At 46.0% G+C, this 13,101-nt stretch overlaps 4 non-coding genes across 4 annotated transcripts; all 4 read left to right on the top strand.

Annotated features, from left to right (window-relative positions):
* The first annotated feature begins 670 nt into the window (after positions 1–670).
* On the top strand, positions 671–752 carry TRNAL-UAG (transfer RNA leucine (anticodon UAG)). The gene has a single exon. It is a non-coding gene; the product is annotated as a tRNA-Leu (tRNA).
* Positions 753–3,874: 3,122 nt separating this feature from the next.
* On the top strand, positions 3,875–3,956 carry TRNAL-UAG (transfer RNA leucine (anticodon UAG)). Its single transcript has one exon. It is a non-coding gene; the product is annotated as a tRNA-Leu (tRNA).
* Positions 3,957–4,750: 794 nt separating this feature from the next.
* Positions 4,751–4,832, top strand: TRNAL-UAG (transfer RNA leucine (anticodon UAG)). The gene has a single exon. It is a non-coding gene; the product is annotated as a tRNA-Leu (tRNA).
* A 7,119-nt stretch (positions 4,833–11,951) lies between these two features.
* TRNAL-UAG (transfer RNA leucine (anticodon UAG)) lies at positions 11,952–12,033 on the top strand. Its single transcript has one exon. It is a non-coding gene; the product is annotated as a tRNA-Leu (tRNA).
* The last annotated feature ends 1,068 nt before the right edge of the window (positions 12,034–13,101 follow it).

Raw genomic sequence — 13,101 nt, 5'->3', positions numbered from 1 at the left:
CCCCTCACCCATTCAATCTTGCATTACTCAGGGCCAGCTTTGTCCTTCCTGCTGGTGAAAGGGTCCACTTCATGATGAATAGTGAAGTGAGGGAGTTGAAACTACAACTCTTCCTTTGGTGAGTAAACCCCCTTGGAGAGTGGTACACCCTCTACTGTCACTTGGTAGCGTGACCGAGCGGTCTAAGGCGCTTGCTTAAGGCTCCAGTCTTTTCGGAGGCGTGGGTTCAAATCCCACCGCTGCCATGTTTTCTTAACGTAGACAAGTGTGCTTAGAAATACTTGTTTGTTCATTAGCTCTTTGTTAGTAACTACTTGTCACCTTGCATTCTGTCAGCCTGGAAAACAAGCAGTAGCAAGTCTCTTATCTTGCAAAGTGTTGCAGAAAGATACTTTTAAGCCTACTTGAAGTTATTCTACATTATCAAGCTCTAACCCCAGTCAGCTTCTGCTGCAGGAATAGCTTGGTTGGCCCAGTATAGGAAAATCAGTGTTATTTCTTCAAAGTCCCCTCACCCATTCAATCTTGCATTACTCAGGGCCAGCTTTGTCCTTCCTGCTGGTGAAAGGGTCCACTTCATGATGAATAGTGAAGTGAGGGAGTTGAAACTACAACTCTTCCTTTGGTGAGTAAACCCCCTTGGAGAGTGGTACCCCCTCCACTGTCACTTGGTAGCGTGGCCGAGCGGTCTAAGGCGCTGGATTTAGGCTCCAGTCTCTTTGGAGGCGTGGGTTCAAATCCCGCCGCTGCCATGTTTTCTTAACGTAGACAAGTGTGCTTAGAAATACTTGTTTGTTCATTAGCTCTTTGTTAGTAACTACTTGTCACCTTGCATTCTGTCAGCCTGGGAAACAAGCAGTAGCAAGTCTCTTATCTTGCAAAGTGTTGCAGAAAGATACTTTTAAGCCTACTTGAAGTTATTCTACATTATCAAGCTCTAACCCCAGTCAGCTTCTGCTGCAGGAAGAGCTTGGTTGGCCCAGTATAGCAAAATCAGTCCCCTCACCCATTCAATCTTGCATTACTCAGGGCCAGCTTTGTCCTTCCTGCTGGTGAAAGGGTCCACTTCATGATGAATAGTGAAGTGAAGGGAGTTGAAACTACAACTCTTCCTTTGGTGAGTAAACCCCCTTGGAGAGTGGTACACAGTCCACCGTCACTCGGTAGCGTGGCCGAGCATTCTAAGGCGCTGGATTTAGGCTCCAGTCTCTCTGGAGGCGTGGGTTCAAATCCCACCGCTGCCATGTTTTCTTAACGTAGACAAGTGTGCTTAGAAATACTTGTTTGTTCATTAGCTCTTTGTTTGTAACTACTTGTCAGCTTGCATTCTGTCAGCCTGGGAAACAAGCAGTAGCAAGTCTCTTATCTTGCAAAGTGTTGCAGAAAGATACTTTTAAGCCTACTTGAAGTTATTCTACATTATCAAGCTCTAACCCCAGTCAGCTTCTGCTGCAGGAAGAGCTTGGTTGGCCCAGGCGTGGGTTCAAATCCCACCACTGCCATGCGTGCTCCAAGCTTTCAATTGGTAGCCTGGCAGAGCGGTCTAAGGCGCTGGATTTAGGCTCCAGTCTCTCTGGAGGCATGGGTTCAAATCCCACTGCTGCCATGTTTTCTTAACGTAGACAAGTGTGCTTAGAAATACTTGTTTGTTCATTAGCTGTTTGTTAATAACTACTTGTCACCTTGCATTCTGTCAGCCTGGGAAACAAGCAGTAGCAAGTCTCTTATCTTGCAAAGTGTTGCAGAAAGATACTTTTAAGCCTACTTGAAGTTATTCTACATTAACAAGCTCTAACCCCAGTCAGCTTCTGCTGCAGGAAGAGCTTGGTTGGCCCAGTATAGCAAAATCAGTCCCCTCACCCATTCAATCTTGCATTACTCAGGGCCAGCTTTGTCCTTCCTGCTGGTGAAAGGGTCCACTTCATGATGAATAGTGAAGTGAAGGGAGTTGAAACTACAACTCTTCCTTTGGTGAGTAAACCCCCTTGGAGAGTGGTACACCTCCCGCCGTCACTCGGTAGCTTGGCCGAGCGGTCTAAGGCGCTGGGTTTAGGCTCCAGTCTCTCTGGAGGCGTGGGTTCGGATCCCACCACTGCCTTCTTTTCTTAACGTAGACAAGTGTGCTTAGAAATACTTGTTTGTTCATTAGCTCTTTGTTAGTAACTACTTGTCAACTTGCATTCTGTCAGCCTGGGAAACAAGCAGTAGCACGTCTCTTATCTTGCAAAGTGTTGCAGAAAGATACTTTTAAGCCTACTTGAAGTTATTCTACATTATCAAGCTCTAACCCCAGTCAGCTTCTGCTGCAGGAAGAGCTTGGTTGGCCCAGTATAGCAAAATCAGTCCCCTCACCCATTCAGTCTTGCATTACTCAGGGCCAGCTTTGCCCTTCCTGCTGGTGAAAGGGTCCACTTCATGATGAATAGTGAAGTGAAGGGAGTTGAAACTACAACTCTTCCTTTGGTGAGTAAACCCCCTTGGAGAGTGGTACACCGTCCACCGTCACTCGATAGCGTGGCCGAGCGGTCTAAGGCGCTGGATTTAGGCTCCAGTCTCTCTGGAGGCGTGGGTTCAAATCCCACATCTGCCATGTTTTCTTAACGTAGACAAGTGTGCTTAGAAATACTTGTTTGTTCATTAGCTCTTTGTTAGTAACTACTTGTCAACTTGCATTCTGTCAGCCTGGGAAACAAGCCGTAGCAAGTCTCTTGTGTTGCAGAAAGATACTTTTAAGCCTACTTGAAGTTCTTCTACATTATCAAGCTCTAAGCCCAGTCAGCTTTTGCTGCAGGAAGAGCTTGGTTGGCCCAGGCGTGGGTTCAAATCCCACCACTGCCATGCGTGCGCTAAACTTTTAATTGGTAGCCTGGCCGAGCGGTCTAAGGTGCTGGATTTAGGCTCCAGTCTCTTCGGAGGCGTGGGTTCAAATCCCACCGCTGCCATGTTTTCTTAACGTAGACAAGTGTGCTTAGAAATACTTGTTTGTTCATTAGCTCTTTGTTAGTAACTACTTGTCACCTTGCATTCTGTCAGCCTGGAAAACAAGCAGTAGCAAGTCTCTTATCTTGCAAAGTGTTGCAGAAAGATACTTTTAAGCCTACTTGAAGTTATTCTACATTATCAAGCTCTAACCCCAGTCAGCTTCTGCTGCAGGAAGAGCTTGGTTGGCCCAGTATAGCAAAATCAGTGTTATTTCTTCAAAGTCCCCTCACCCATTCAATCTTGCATTACTCAGGGCCAGCTTTGTCCTTCCTGCTGGTGAAAGGGTCCACTTCATGATGAATAGTGAAGTGAGGGAGTTGAAACTACAACTCTTCCTTTGGTGAGTAAACCCCCTTGGAGAGTGGTACACCCTCTACTGTCACTTGGTAGCGTGACCGAGCGGTCTAAGGCGCTTGCTTAAGGCTCCAGTCTTTTCGGAGGCGTGGGTTCAAATCCCACCGCTGCCATGTTTTCTTAACGTAGACAAGTGTGCTTAGAAATACTTGTTTGTTCATTAGCTCTTTGTTAGTAACTACTTGTCACCTTGCATTCTGTCAGCCTGGAAAACAAGCAGTAGCAAGTCTCTTATCTTGCAAAGTGTTGCAGAAAGATACTTTTAAGCCTACTTGAAGTTATTCTACATTATCAAGCTCTAACCCCAGTCAGCTTCTGCTGCAGGAATAGCTTGGTTGGCCCAGTATAGGAAAATCAGTGTTATTTCTTCAAAGTCCCCTCACCCATTCAATCTTGCATTACTCAGGGCCAGCTTTGTCCTTCCTGCTGGTGAAAGGGTCCACTTCATGATGAATAGTGAAGTGAGGGAGTTGAAACTACAACTCTTCCTTTGGTGAGTAAACCCCCTTGGAGAGTGGTACCCCCTCCACTGTCACTTGGTAGCGTGGCCGAGCGGTCTAAGGCGCTGGATTTAGGCTCCAGTCTCTTTGGAGGCGTGGGTTCAAATCCCGCCGCTGCCATGTTTTCTTAACGTAGACAAGTGTGCTTAGAAATACTTGTTTGTTCATTAGCTCTTTGTTAGTAACTACTTGTCACCTTGCATTCTGTCAGCCTGGGAAACAAGCAGTAGCAAGTCTCTTATCTTGCAAAGTGTTGCAGAAAGATACTTTTAAGCCTACTTGAAGTTATTCTACATTATCAAGCTCTAACCCCAGTCAGCTTCTGCTGCAGGAAGAGCTTGGTTGGCCCAGGCGTAGGTTCAAATCCCACCACTGCCATGCGTGCACTAAACTTTTAATTGGTAGCCTGGCAGAGTGGTCTAAGGTGATGGATTTAGGCTCCAGTCTCTCTGGAGACGTGGGTTCAAATCCCACCGCTGCCATGTTTTCTTAACATAGACAAATGTGCTTAGAAATACTTGTTTGTTCATTAGCTCTTTGTTAATAACTACTTGTCAATTTGCATTCTGTCAGCCTGGGAAACAAGCAGTAGCAAGACTCTTATCTTGCAAAGTGTTGCAGAAAGATACTTTTAAGCCTACTTGAAGTTATTCTACATTATCAAGCTCTAACCCCAGTCAGCTTCTGCTGCAGGAAGAGCTTGGTTGGCCCAGTTTAATGTATGGCAAAATCTGTGTTATTTCTTCAAAGTCCCCTCACCCATTCAATCTTGCATTACTCAGGGCCAGCTTTGTCCTTCCTGCTGGTGAAAGGGTCCACTTCATGATGAATAGTGAAGTGAGGGAGTTGAAACTACAACTCTTCCTTTGGTGAGTAAACCCCTTTGGAGAGTGGTACCCCCTCCACTGTCACTTGGTAGCGTGGCCGAGCGGTCTAAGGCGCTGGATTTAGGCTCCAGTCTCTATGGAGGCGTGGGTTCAAACCCCACCGCTGTCATGTTTTATTAACATAGACAAGTGTGCTTAGAAATACTTGTTTGTTCATTAGCTCTTTGTTAATAACTACTTGTCACTTTGCATTCTGTCAGCCTGGGAAACAAGCAGTAGCAAGACTCTTATCTTGCAAAGTGTTGCAGAAAGATACTTTTAAGCCTACTTGAAGTTATTCTACATTATCAAGCTCTAACCCCAGTCAGCTTCTGCTGCAGGAAGAGCTTGGTTGGCCCAGTATAGCAAAATCAGTGTTATTTCTTCAAAGTCCCCTCACCCATTCAATCTTGCATTACTCAGGGCCAGCTTTGTCCTTCCTGCTGGTGAAAGGGTCCACTTCATGATGAATAGTGAAGTGAGGGAGTTGAAACTACAACTCTTCCTTTGGTGAGTAAACCCCCTTGGAGAGTGGTACACCTTGTACTGTCACTTGGTAGCGTGACCGAGCGGTCTAAGGCGCTTGATTAAGGCTCCAGTCTCTTCGGAGGCGTGGGTTCAAATCCCACCGCTGCCATGTTTTCTTAACGTAGACAAGTGTGCTTGTTTGTTCATTAGCTCTTTGTTAGTAACTACTTGTCACCTTGCATTCTGTCAGCCTGGAAAACAAGCAGTAGCAAGTCTCTTATCTTGCAAAGTGTTGCAGAAAGATACTTTTAAGCCTACTTGAAGTTATTCTACATTATCAAGCTCTAACCCCAGTCAGCGTCTGCTGCAGGAAGAGCTTGGCTGGCCCAGTATAGCAAAATCAGTGTTATTTCTTCAAAGTCCCCTCACCCATTCAATCTTGCATTACTCAGGGCCAGCTTTGTCCTTCCTGCTGGTGAAAGGGTCCACTTCATGATGAATAGTGAAGTGAAGGGAGTTGAAACTACAACTCTTCCTTTGGTGAGTAAACCCCCTTGGAGAGTGGTACACTCTTTACTTTATCTTGGTAGCGTGACTGAGCGGTCTAAGGCGCTTGCTTAAGGCTCTAATCTTTTCGGAGGCGTGGGTTCAAATCCCACCCCTGCCATGTTTTCTTAACGTAGACAAGTGTGCTTAGAAATATTTGTTTGTTCATTAGCTCTTTGTTAATAACTACTTGTCACCTTGCATTCTGTCAGCCTGGGAAACAAGCAGTAGCAAGTTTCTTATCTTGCAAAGTGTTGCAGAAAGATACTTTTAAGCCTACTTGAAGTTATTCTACATTATCAATTATCAATTATAGCAAAATCAGTCCCCTCACCCATTCAATCTTGCATTACTCAGGGCCAGCTTTGTCCTTCCTGCTGGTGAAAGGGTCCACTTCATGATGAATAGTGAAGTGAAGGGAGTTGAAACTACAACTCTTCCTTTGGTGAGTAAACCCCCTTGGAGAGTGGTACACCTCCCCCGTCAATCGGTAGCTTGGCCGAGCGGTCTAAGGCGCTGGGTTTAGGCTCCAGTCTCTCTGGAGGCGTGGGTTCAAATCCCACCGCTGCCAACTTTTCTTAACGTAGACAAGTGTGCTTAGAAATACTTGTTTGTTCATTAGCACTTTGTTAATAACTACTTGTCACCTTGCATTCTGTCAGCCTGGGAAACAAGCAGTAACAAGTCTCTTATCTTGCAAAGTGTTGCAGAAAGATACTTTTAAGCCTACTTGAAGTTATTCTACATTATCAAGCTCTAACCCCAGTCAGCTTCTGCTGCAGGAAGAGCTTGGTTGGCCCAGTATAGCAAAATCAGTCCCCTCACCCATTCAATCTTGCATTACTCAGGGCCAGCTTTGTCCTTCCTGCTGGTGAAAGGGTCCACTTCATGATGAATAGTGAAGTGAAGGGAGTTGAAACTACAACTCTTCCTTTGGTGAGTAAACCCCCTTGGAGAGTGGTACACCGTCCACCGTCACTCGGTAGCGTGGCCGAGCGGTCTAAGGCGCTGGATTTAGGCTCAAGTCTCTCTGGAGACGTGGGTTCAAATCCCACCGCTGCCATGTTTTCTTATGGTAGACAAGTGTGCTAAGAAATACTTGTTTGTTCATTAGCTCTTTGTTTGTAACTACTTGTCAGCTTGCATTCTGTCAGCCTGGGAAACAAGCAGTAGCAAGTCTCTTATCTTGCAAAGTGTTGCAGAAAGATACTTTTAAGCCTACTTGAAGTTATTCTACATTATCGAGCTCTAACCCCAGTCAGCTTCTGCTGCAGGAAGAGCTTGGTTGGCCCAGGCGTGGGTTCAAATCCCACCACTGCCATGCATGCGCTAAACCTTTAATTGGTAGCCTGGCCGAGCGGTCTAAGGCGCTGGATTTAGGCTCCAGTCTCTCTGGAGGCATGGGTTCAAGTCCCACTGCTGCCATGTTTTCTTAACGTAGACAAGTGTGCTTAGAAATACTTGTTTGTTCATTAGCTGTTTGTTAATAACTACTTGTCACCTTGCATTCTGTCAGCCTGGGAAACAAGCAGTAGCAAGTCTCTTATCTTGCAAAGTGTTGCAGAAAGATACTTTTAAGCCTACTTGAAGTTATTCTACATTAACAAGCTCTAACCCCAGTCAGCTTCTGCTGCAGGAAGAGCTTGGTTGGCCCAGTATAGCAAAATCAGTCCCCTCACCCATTCAATCTTGCATTACTCAGGGCCAGCTTTGTCCTTCCTGCTGGTGAAAGGGTCCACTTCATGATGAATAGTGAAGTGAAGGGAGTTGAAACTACAACTCTTCCTTTGGTGAGTAAACCCCCTTGGAGAGTGGTACACCTCCCGCCGTCACTCGGTAGCTTGGCCGAGCGGTCTAAGGCGCTGGGTTTAGGCTCCAGTCTCTCTGGAGGCGTGGGTTCGAATCCCACCACTGCCTTCTTTTCTTAACGTAGACAAGTGTGCTTAGAAATACTTGTTTGTTCATTAGCTCTTTGTTAATAACTACTTGTCACCTTGCATTCTGTCAGCCTGGGAAACAAGCAGTAGCAAGTCTCTTATCTTGCAAAGTGTTGCAGAAAGATACTTTTAAGCCTACTTGAAGTTATTCTACATTATCAAGCTCTAACCCCAGTCAGCTTCTGCTGCAGGAAGAGCTTGGTTGGCCCAGTATAGCAAAATCAGTCCCCTCACCCATTCAATCTTGCATTACTCAGGGCCAGCTTTGTCCTTCCTGCTGGTGAAAGGGTCCACTTCATGATGAATAGTGAAGTGAAGGGAGTTGAAACTACAACTCTTCCTTTGGTGAGTAAACCCCCTTGGAGAGTGGTACACAGTCCACCGTCACTCGGTAGCGTGGCCGAGCGTTCTAAGGTGCTGGATTTAGGCTCCAGTCTCTCTGGAGGCGTGGGTTCAAATCCCACCGCTGCCATGTTTTCTTAACGTAGACAAGTGTGCTTAGAAATACTTGTTTGTTCATTAGCTCTTTGTTTGTAACTACTTGTCAGCTTGCATTCTGTCAGCCTGGGAAACAAGCAGTAGCAAGTCTCTTATCTTGCAAAGTGTTGCAGAAAGATACTTTTAAGCCTACTTGAAGTTATTCTACATTATCAAGCTCTAACCCCAGTCAGCTTCTGCTGCAGGAAGAGCTTGGTTGGCCCAGGCGTGGGTTCAAATCCCACCACTGCCATGCATGCGCTAAACCTTTAATTGGTAGCCTGGCCGAGCGGTCTAAGGCGCTGGATTTAGGCTCCAGTCTCTCTGGAGGCATGGGTTCAAATCCCACTGCTGCCATGTTTTCTTAACGTAGACAAGTGTGCTTAGAAATACTTGTTTGTTCATTAGCTGTTTGTTAATAACTACTTGTCACCTTGCATTCTGTCAGCCTGGGAAACAAGCAGTAGCAAGTCTCTTATCTTGCAAAGTGTTGCAGAAAGATACTTTTAAGCCTACTTGAAGTTATTCTACATTAACAAGCTCTAACCCCAGTCAGCTTCTGCTGCAGGAAGAGCTTGGTTGGCCCAGTATAGCAAAATCAGTCCCCTCACCCATTCAATCTTGCATTACTCAGGGACAGCTTTGTCCTTCCTGCTGGTGAAAGGGTCCACTTCATGATGAATAGTGAAGTGAAGGGAGTTGAAACTACAACTCTTCCTTTGGTGAGTAAACCCCCTTGGAGAGTGGTACACAGTCCACCGTCACTCGGTAGCGTGGCCGAACGTTCTAAGGCGCTGGATTTAGGCTCCAGTCTCTCTGGAGGCGTGGGTTCAAATCCCACCGCTGCCATGTTTTCTTAACGTAGACAAGTGTGCTTAGAAATACTTGTTTGTTCATTAGCTCTTTGTTTGTAACTACTTGTCAGCTTGCATTCTGTCAGCCTGGGAAACAAGCAGTAGCAAGTCTCTTATCTTGCAAAGTGTTGCAGAAAGATACTTTTAAGCCTACTTGAAGTTATTCTACATTATCAAGCTCTAACCCCAGTCAGCTTCTGCTGCAGGAAGAGCTTGGTTGGCCCAGGCGTGGGTTCAAATCCCACCACTGCCATGCGTGCTCGAAGCTTTCAATTGGTAGCCTGGCAGAGCGGTCTAAGGCGCTGGATTTAGGCTCCAGTCTCTCTGGAGGCATGGGTTCAAATCCCACTGCTGCCGTGTTTTCTTAACGTAGACAAGTGTGCTTAGAAATACTTGTTTGTTCATTAGCTGTTTGTTAATAACTACTTGTCACCTTGCATTCTGTCAGCCTGGGAAACAAGCAGTAGCAAGTCTCTTATCTTGCAAAGTGTTGCAGAAAGATACTTTTAAGCCTACTTGAAGTTATTCTACATTAACAAGCTCTAACCCCAGTCAGCTTCTGCTGCAGGAAGAGCTTGGTTGGCCCAGTATAGCAAAATCAGTCCCCTCACCCATTCAATCTTGCATTACTCAGGGCCAGCTTTGTCCTTCCTGCTGGTGAAAGGGTCCACTTCATGATGAATAGTGAAGTGAAGGGAGTTGAAACTACAACTCTTCCTTTGGTGAGTAAACCCCCTTGGAGAGTGGTACACAGTCCACCGTCACTCGGTAGCGTGGCCGAGCGTTCTAAGGTGCTGGATTTAGGCTCCAGTCTCTCTGGAGGCGTGGGTTCAAATCCCACCGCTGCCATGTTTTCTTAACGTAGACAAGTGTGCTTAGAAATACTTGTTTGTTCATTAGCTCTTTGTTTGTAACTACTTGTCAGCTTGCATTCTGTCAGCCTGGGAAACAAGCAGTAGCAAGTCTCTTATCTTGCAAAGTGTTGCAGAAAGATACTTTTAAGCCTACTTGAAGTTATTCTACATTATCAAGCTCTAACCCCAGTCAGCTTCTGCTGCAGGAAGAGCTTGGTTGGCCCAGGCGTGGGTTCAAATCCCACCACTGCCATGCATGCGCTAAACCTTTAATTGGTAGCCTGGCCGAGCGGTCTAAGGCGCTGGATTTAGGCTCCAGTCTCTCTGGAGGCATGGGTTCAAATCCCACTGCTGCCATGTTTTCTTAACGTAGACAAGTGTGCTTAGAAATACTTGTTTGTTCATTAGCTGTTTGTTAATAACTACTTGTCACCTTGCATTCTGTCAGCCTGGGAAACAAGCAGTAGCAAGTCTCTTATCTTGCAAAGTGTTGCAGAAAGATACTTTTAAGCCTACTTGAAGTTATTCTACATTAACAAGCTCTAACCCCAGTCAGCTTCTGCTGCAGGAAGAGCTTGGTTGGCCCAGTATAGCAAAATCAGTCCCCTCACCCATTCAATCTTGCATTACTCAGGGACAGCTTTGTCCTTCCTGCTGGTGAAAGGGTCCACTTCATGATGAATAGTGAAGTGAAGGGAGTTGAAACTACAACTCTTCCTTTGGTGAGTAAACCCCCTTGGAGAGTGGTACACAGTCCACCGTCACTCGGTAGCGTGGCCGAACGTTCTAAGGCGCTGGATTTAGGCTCCAGTCTCTCTGGAGGCGTGGGTTCAAATCCCACCGCTGCCATGTTTTCTTAACGTAGACAAGTGTGCTTAGAAATACTTGTTTGTTCATTAGCTCTTTGTTTGTAACTACTTGTCAGCTTGCATTCTGTCAGCCTGGGAAACAAGCAGTAGCAAGTCTCTTATCTTGCAAAGTGTTGCAGAAAGATACTTTTAAGCCTACTTGAAGTTATTCTACATTATCAAGCTCTAACCCCAGTCAGCTTCTGCTGCAGGAAGAGCTTGGTTGGCCCAGGCGTGGGTTCAAATCCCACCACTGCCATGCGTGCTCGAAGCTTTCAATTGGTAGCCTGGCAGAGCGGTCTAAGGCGCTGGATTTAGGCTCCAGTCTCTCTGGAGGCATGGGTTCAAATCCCACTGCTGCCGTGTTTTCTTAACGTAGACAAGTGTGCTTAGAAATACTTGTTTGTTCATTAGCTGTTTGTTAATAACTACTTGTCACCTTGCATTCTGTCAGCCTGGGAAACAAGCAGTAGCAAGTCTCTTATCTTGCAAAGTGTTGCAGAAAGATACTTTTAAGCCTACTTGAAGTTATTCTACATTAACAAGCTCTAACCCCAGTCAGCTTCTGCTGCAGGAAGAGCTTGGTTGGCCCAGTATAGCAAAATCAGTCCCCTCACCCATTCAATCTTGCATTACTCAGGGACAGCTTTGTCCTTCCTGCTGGTGAAAGGGTCCACTTCATGATGAATAGTGAAGTGAAGGGAGTTGAAACTACAACTCTTCCTTTGGTGAGTAAACCCCCTTGGAGAGTGGTACACCTCCCACCGTCACTCGGTAGCTTGGCCGAGCGGTCTAAGGCGCTGGGTTTAGGCTCCAGTCTCTCTGGAGGCGTGGGTTCGAATCCCACCACTGCCTTCTTTTCTTAACGTAGACAAGTGTGCTTAGAAATACTTGTTTGTTCATTAGCTCTTTGTTAATAACTACTTGTCACCTTGCATTCTGTCAGCCTGGGAAACAAGCAGTAGCAAGTCTCTTATCTTGCAAAGTGTTGCAGAAAGATACTTTTAAGCCTACTTGAAGTTATTCTACATTATCAAGCTCTAACCCCAGTCAGCTTCTGCTGCAGGAAGAGCTTGGTTGGCCCAGTATAGCAAAATCAGTCCCCTCACCCATTCAATCTTGCATTACTCAGGGCCAGCTTTGTCCTTCCTGCTGGTGAAAGGGTCCACTTCATGATGAATAGTGAAGTGAAGGGAGTTGAAACTACAACTCTTCCTTTGGTGAGTAAACCCCCTTGGAGAGTGGTACACAGTCCACCGTCACTCGGTAGCGTGGCCGAGCGTTCTAAGGCGCTGGATTTAGGCTCCAGTCTCTCTGGAGGCGTGGGTTCAAATCCCACCGCTGCCATGTTTTCTTAACGTAGACAAGTGTGCTTAGAAATACTTGTTTGTTCATTAGCTCTTTGTTTGTAACTACTTGTCAGCTTGCATTCTGTCAGCCTGGGAAACAAGCAGTAGCAAGTCTCTTATCTTGCAAAGTGTTGCAGAAAGATACTTTTAAGCCTACTTGAAGTTATTCTACATTATCAAGCTCTAACCCCAGTCAGCTTGTGCTGCAGGAAGAGCTTGGTTGGCCCAGGCGTGGGTTCAAATCCCACCACTGCCATGCATGCGCTAAACTTTTAATTGGTAGCCTGGCCGAGCGGTCTAAGGCGCTGGATTTAGGCTCCAGTTTCTCTGGAGGCGTGGGTTCGAATCCCACCGCTGCCATGTTTTCTTAACGTAGACAAGTGTGCTTAGAAATACTTGTTTGTTCATTAGCTCTTTGTTAGTAACTACTTGTCAACTTGCATTCTGTCAGCCTGGGAAACAAGCAGTAGCACGTCTCTTATCTTGCAAAGTGTTGCAGAAAGATACTTTTAAGCCTACTTGAAGTTATTCTACATTATCAAGCTCTAACCCCAGTCAGCTTCTGCTGCAGGAAGAGCTTGGTTGGCCCAGTATAGCAAAATCAGTCCCCTCACCCATTCAGTCTTGCATTACTCAGGGCCAGCTTTGCCCTTCCTGCTGGTGAAAGGGTCCACTTCATGATGAATAGTGAAGTGAAGGGAGTTGAAACTACAACTCTTCCTTTGGTGAGTAAACCCCCTTGGAGAGTGGTACACCGTCCACCGTCACTCGATAGCGTGGCCGAGCGGTCTAAGGCGCTGGATTTAGGCTCCAGTCTCTCTGGAGGCGTGGGTTCAAACCCCACATCTGCCATGTTTTCTTAACGTAGACAAGTGTGCTTAGAAATACTTGTTTGTTCATTAGCTCTTTGTTAGTAACTACTTGTCAACTTGCATTCTGTCAGCCTGGGAAACAAGCCGTAGCAAGTCTCTTGTGTTGCAGAAAGATACTTTTAAGCCTACTTGAAGTTATTCTACATTATCAAGCTCTAAGCCCAGTCAGCTTTTGCTGCAGGAAGAGCTTGGTT

This window comes from Sceloporus occidentalis, unplaced genomic scaffold (genome assembly GCF_023333645.1).
Source record: "Sceloporus occidentalis isolate IW3139 unplaced genomic scaffold, rSceOcc1.0.p SCAF_28, whole genome shotgun sequence".
In the NCBI taxonomy this organism is placed as follows: Eukaryota; Metazoa; Chordata; class Lepidosauria; order Squamata; family Phrynosomatidae; genus Sceloporus; species Sceloporus occidentalis.
This window is presented reverse-complemented; position numbering and strand designations above follow the sequence as displayed.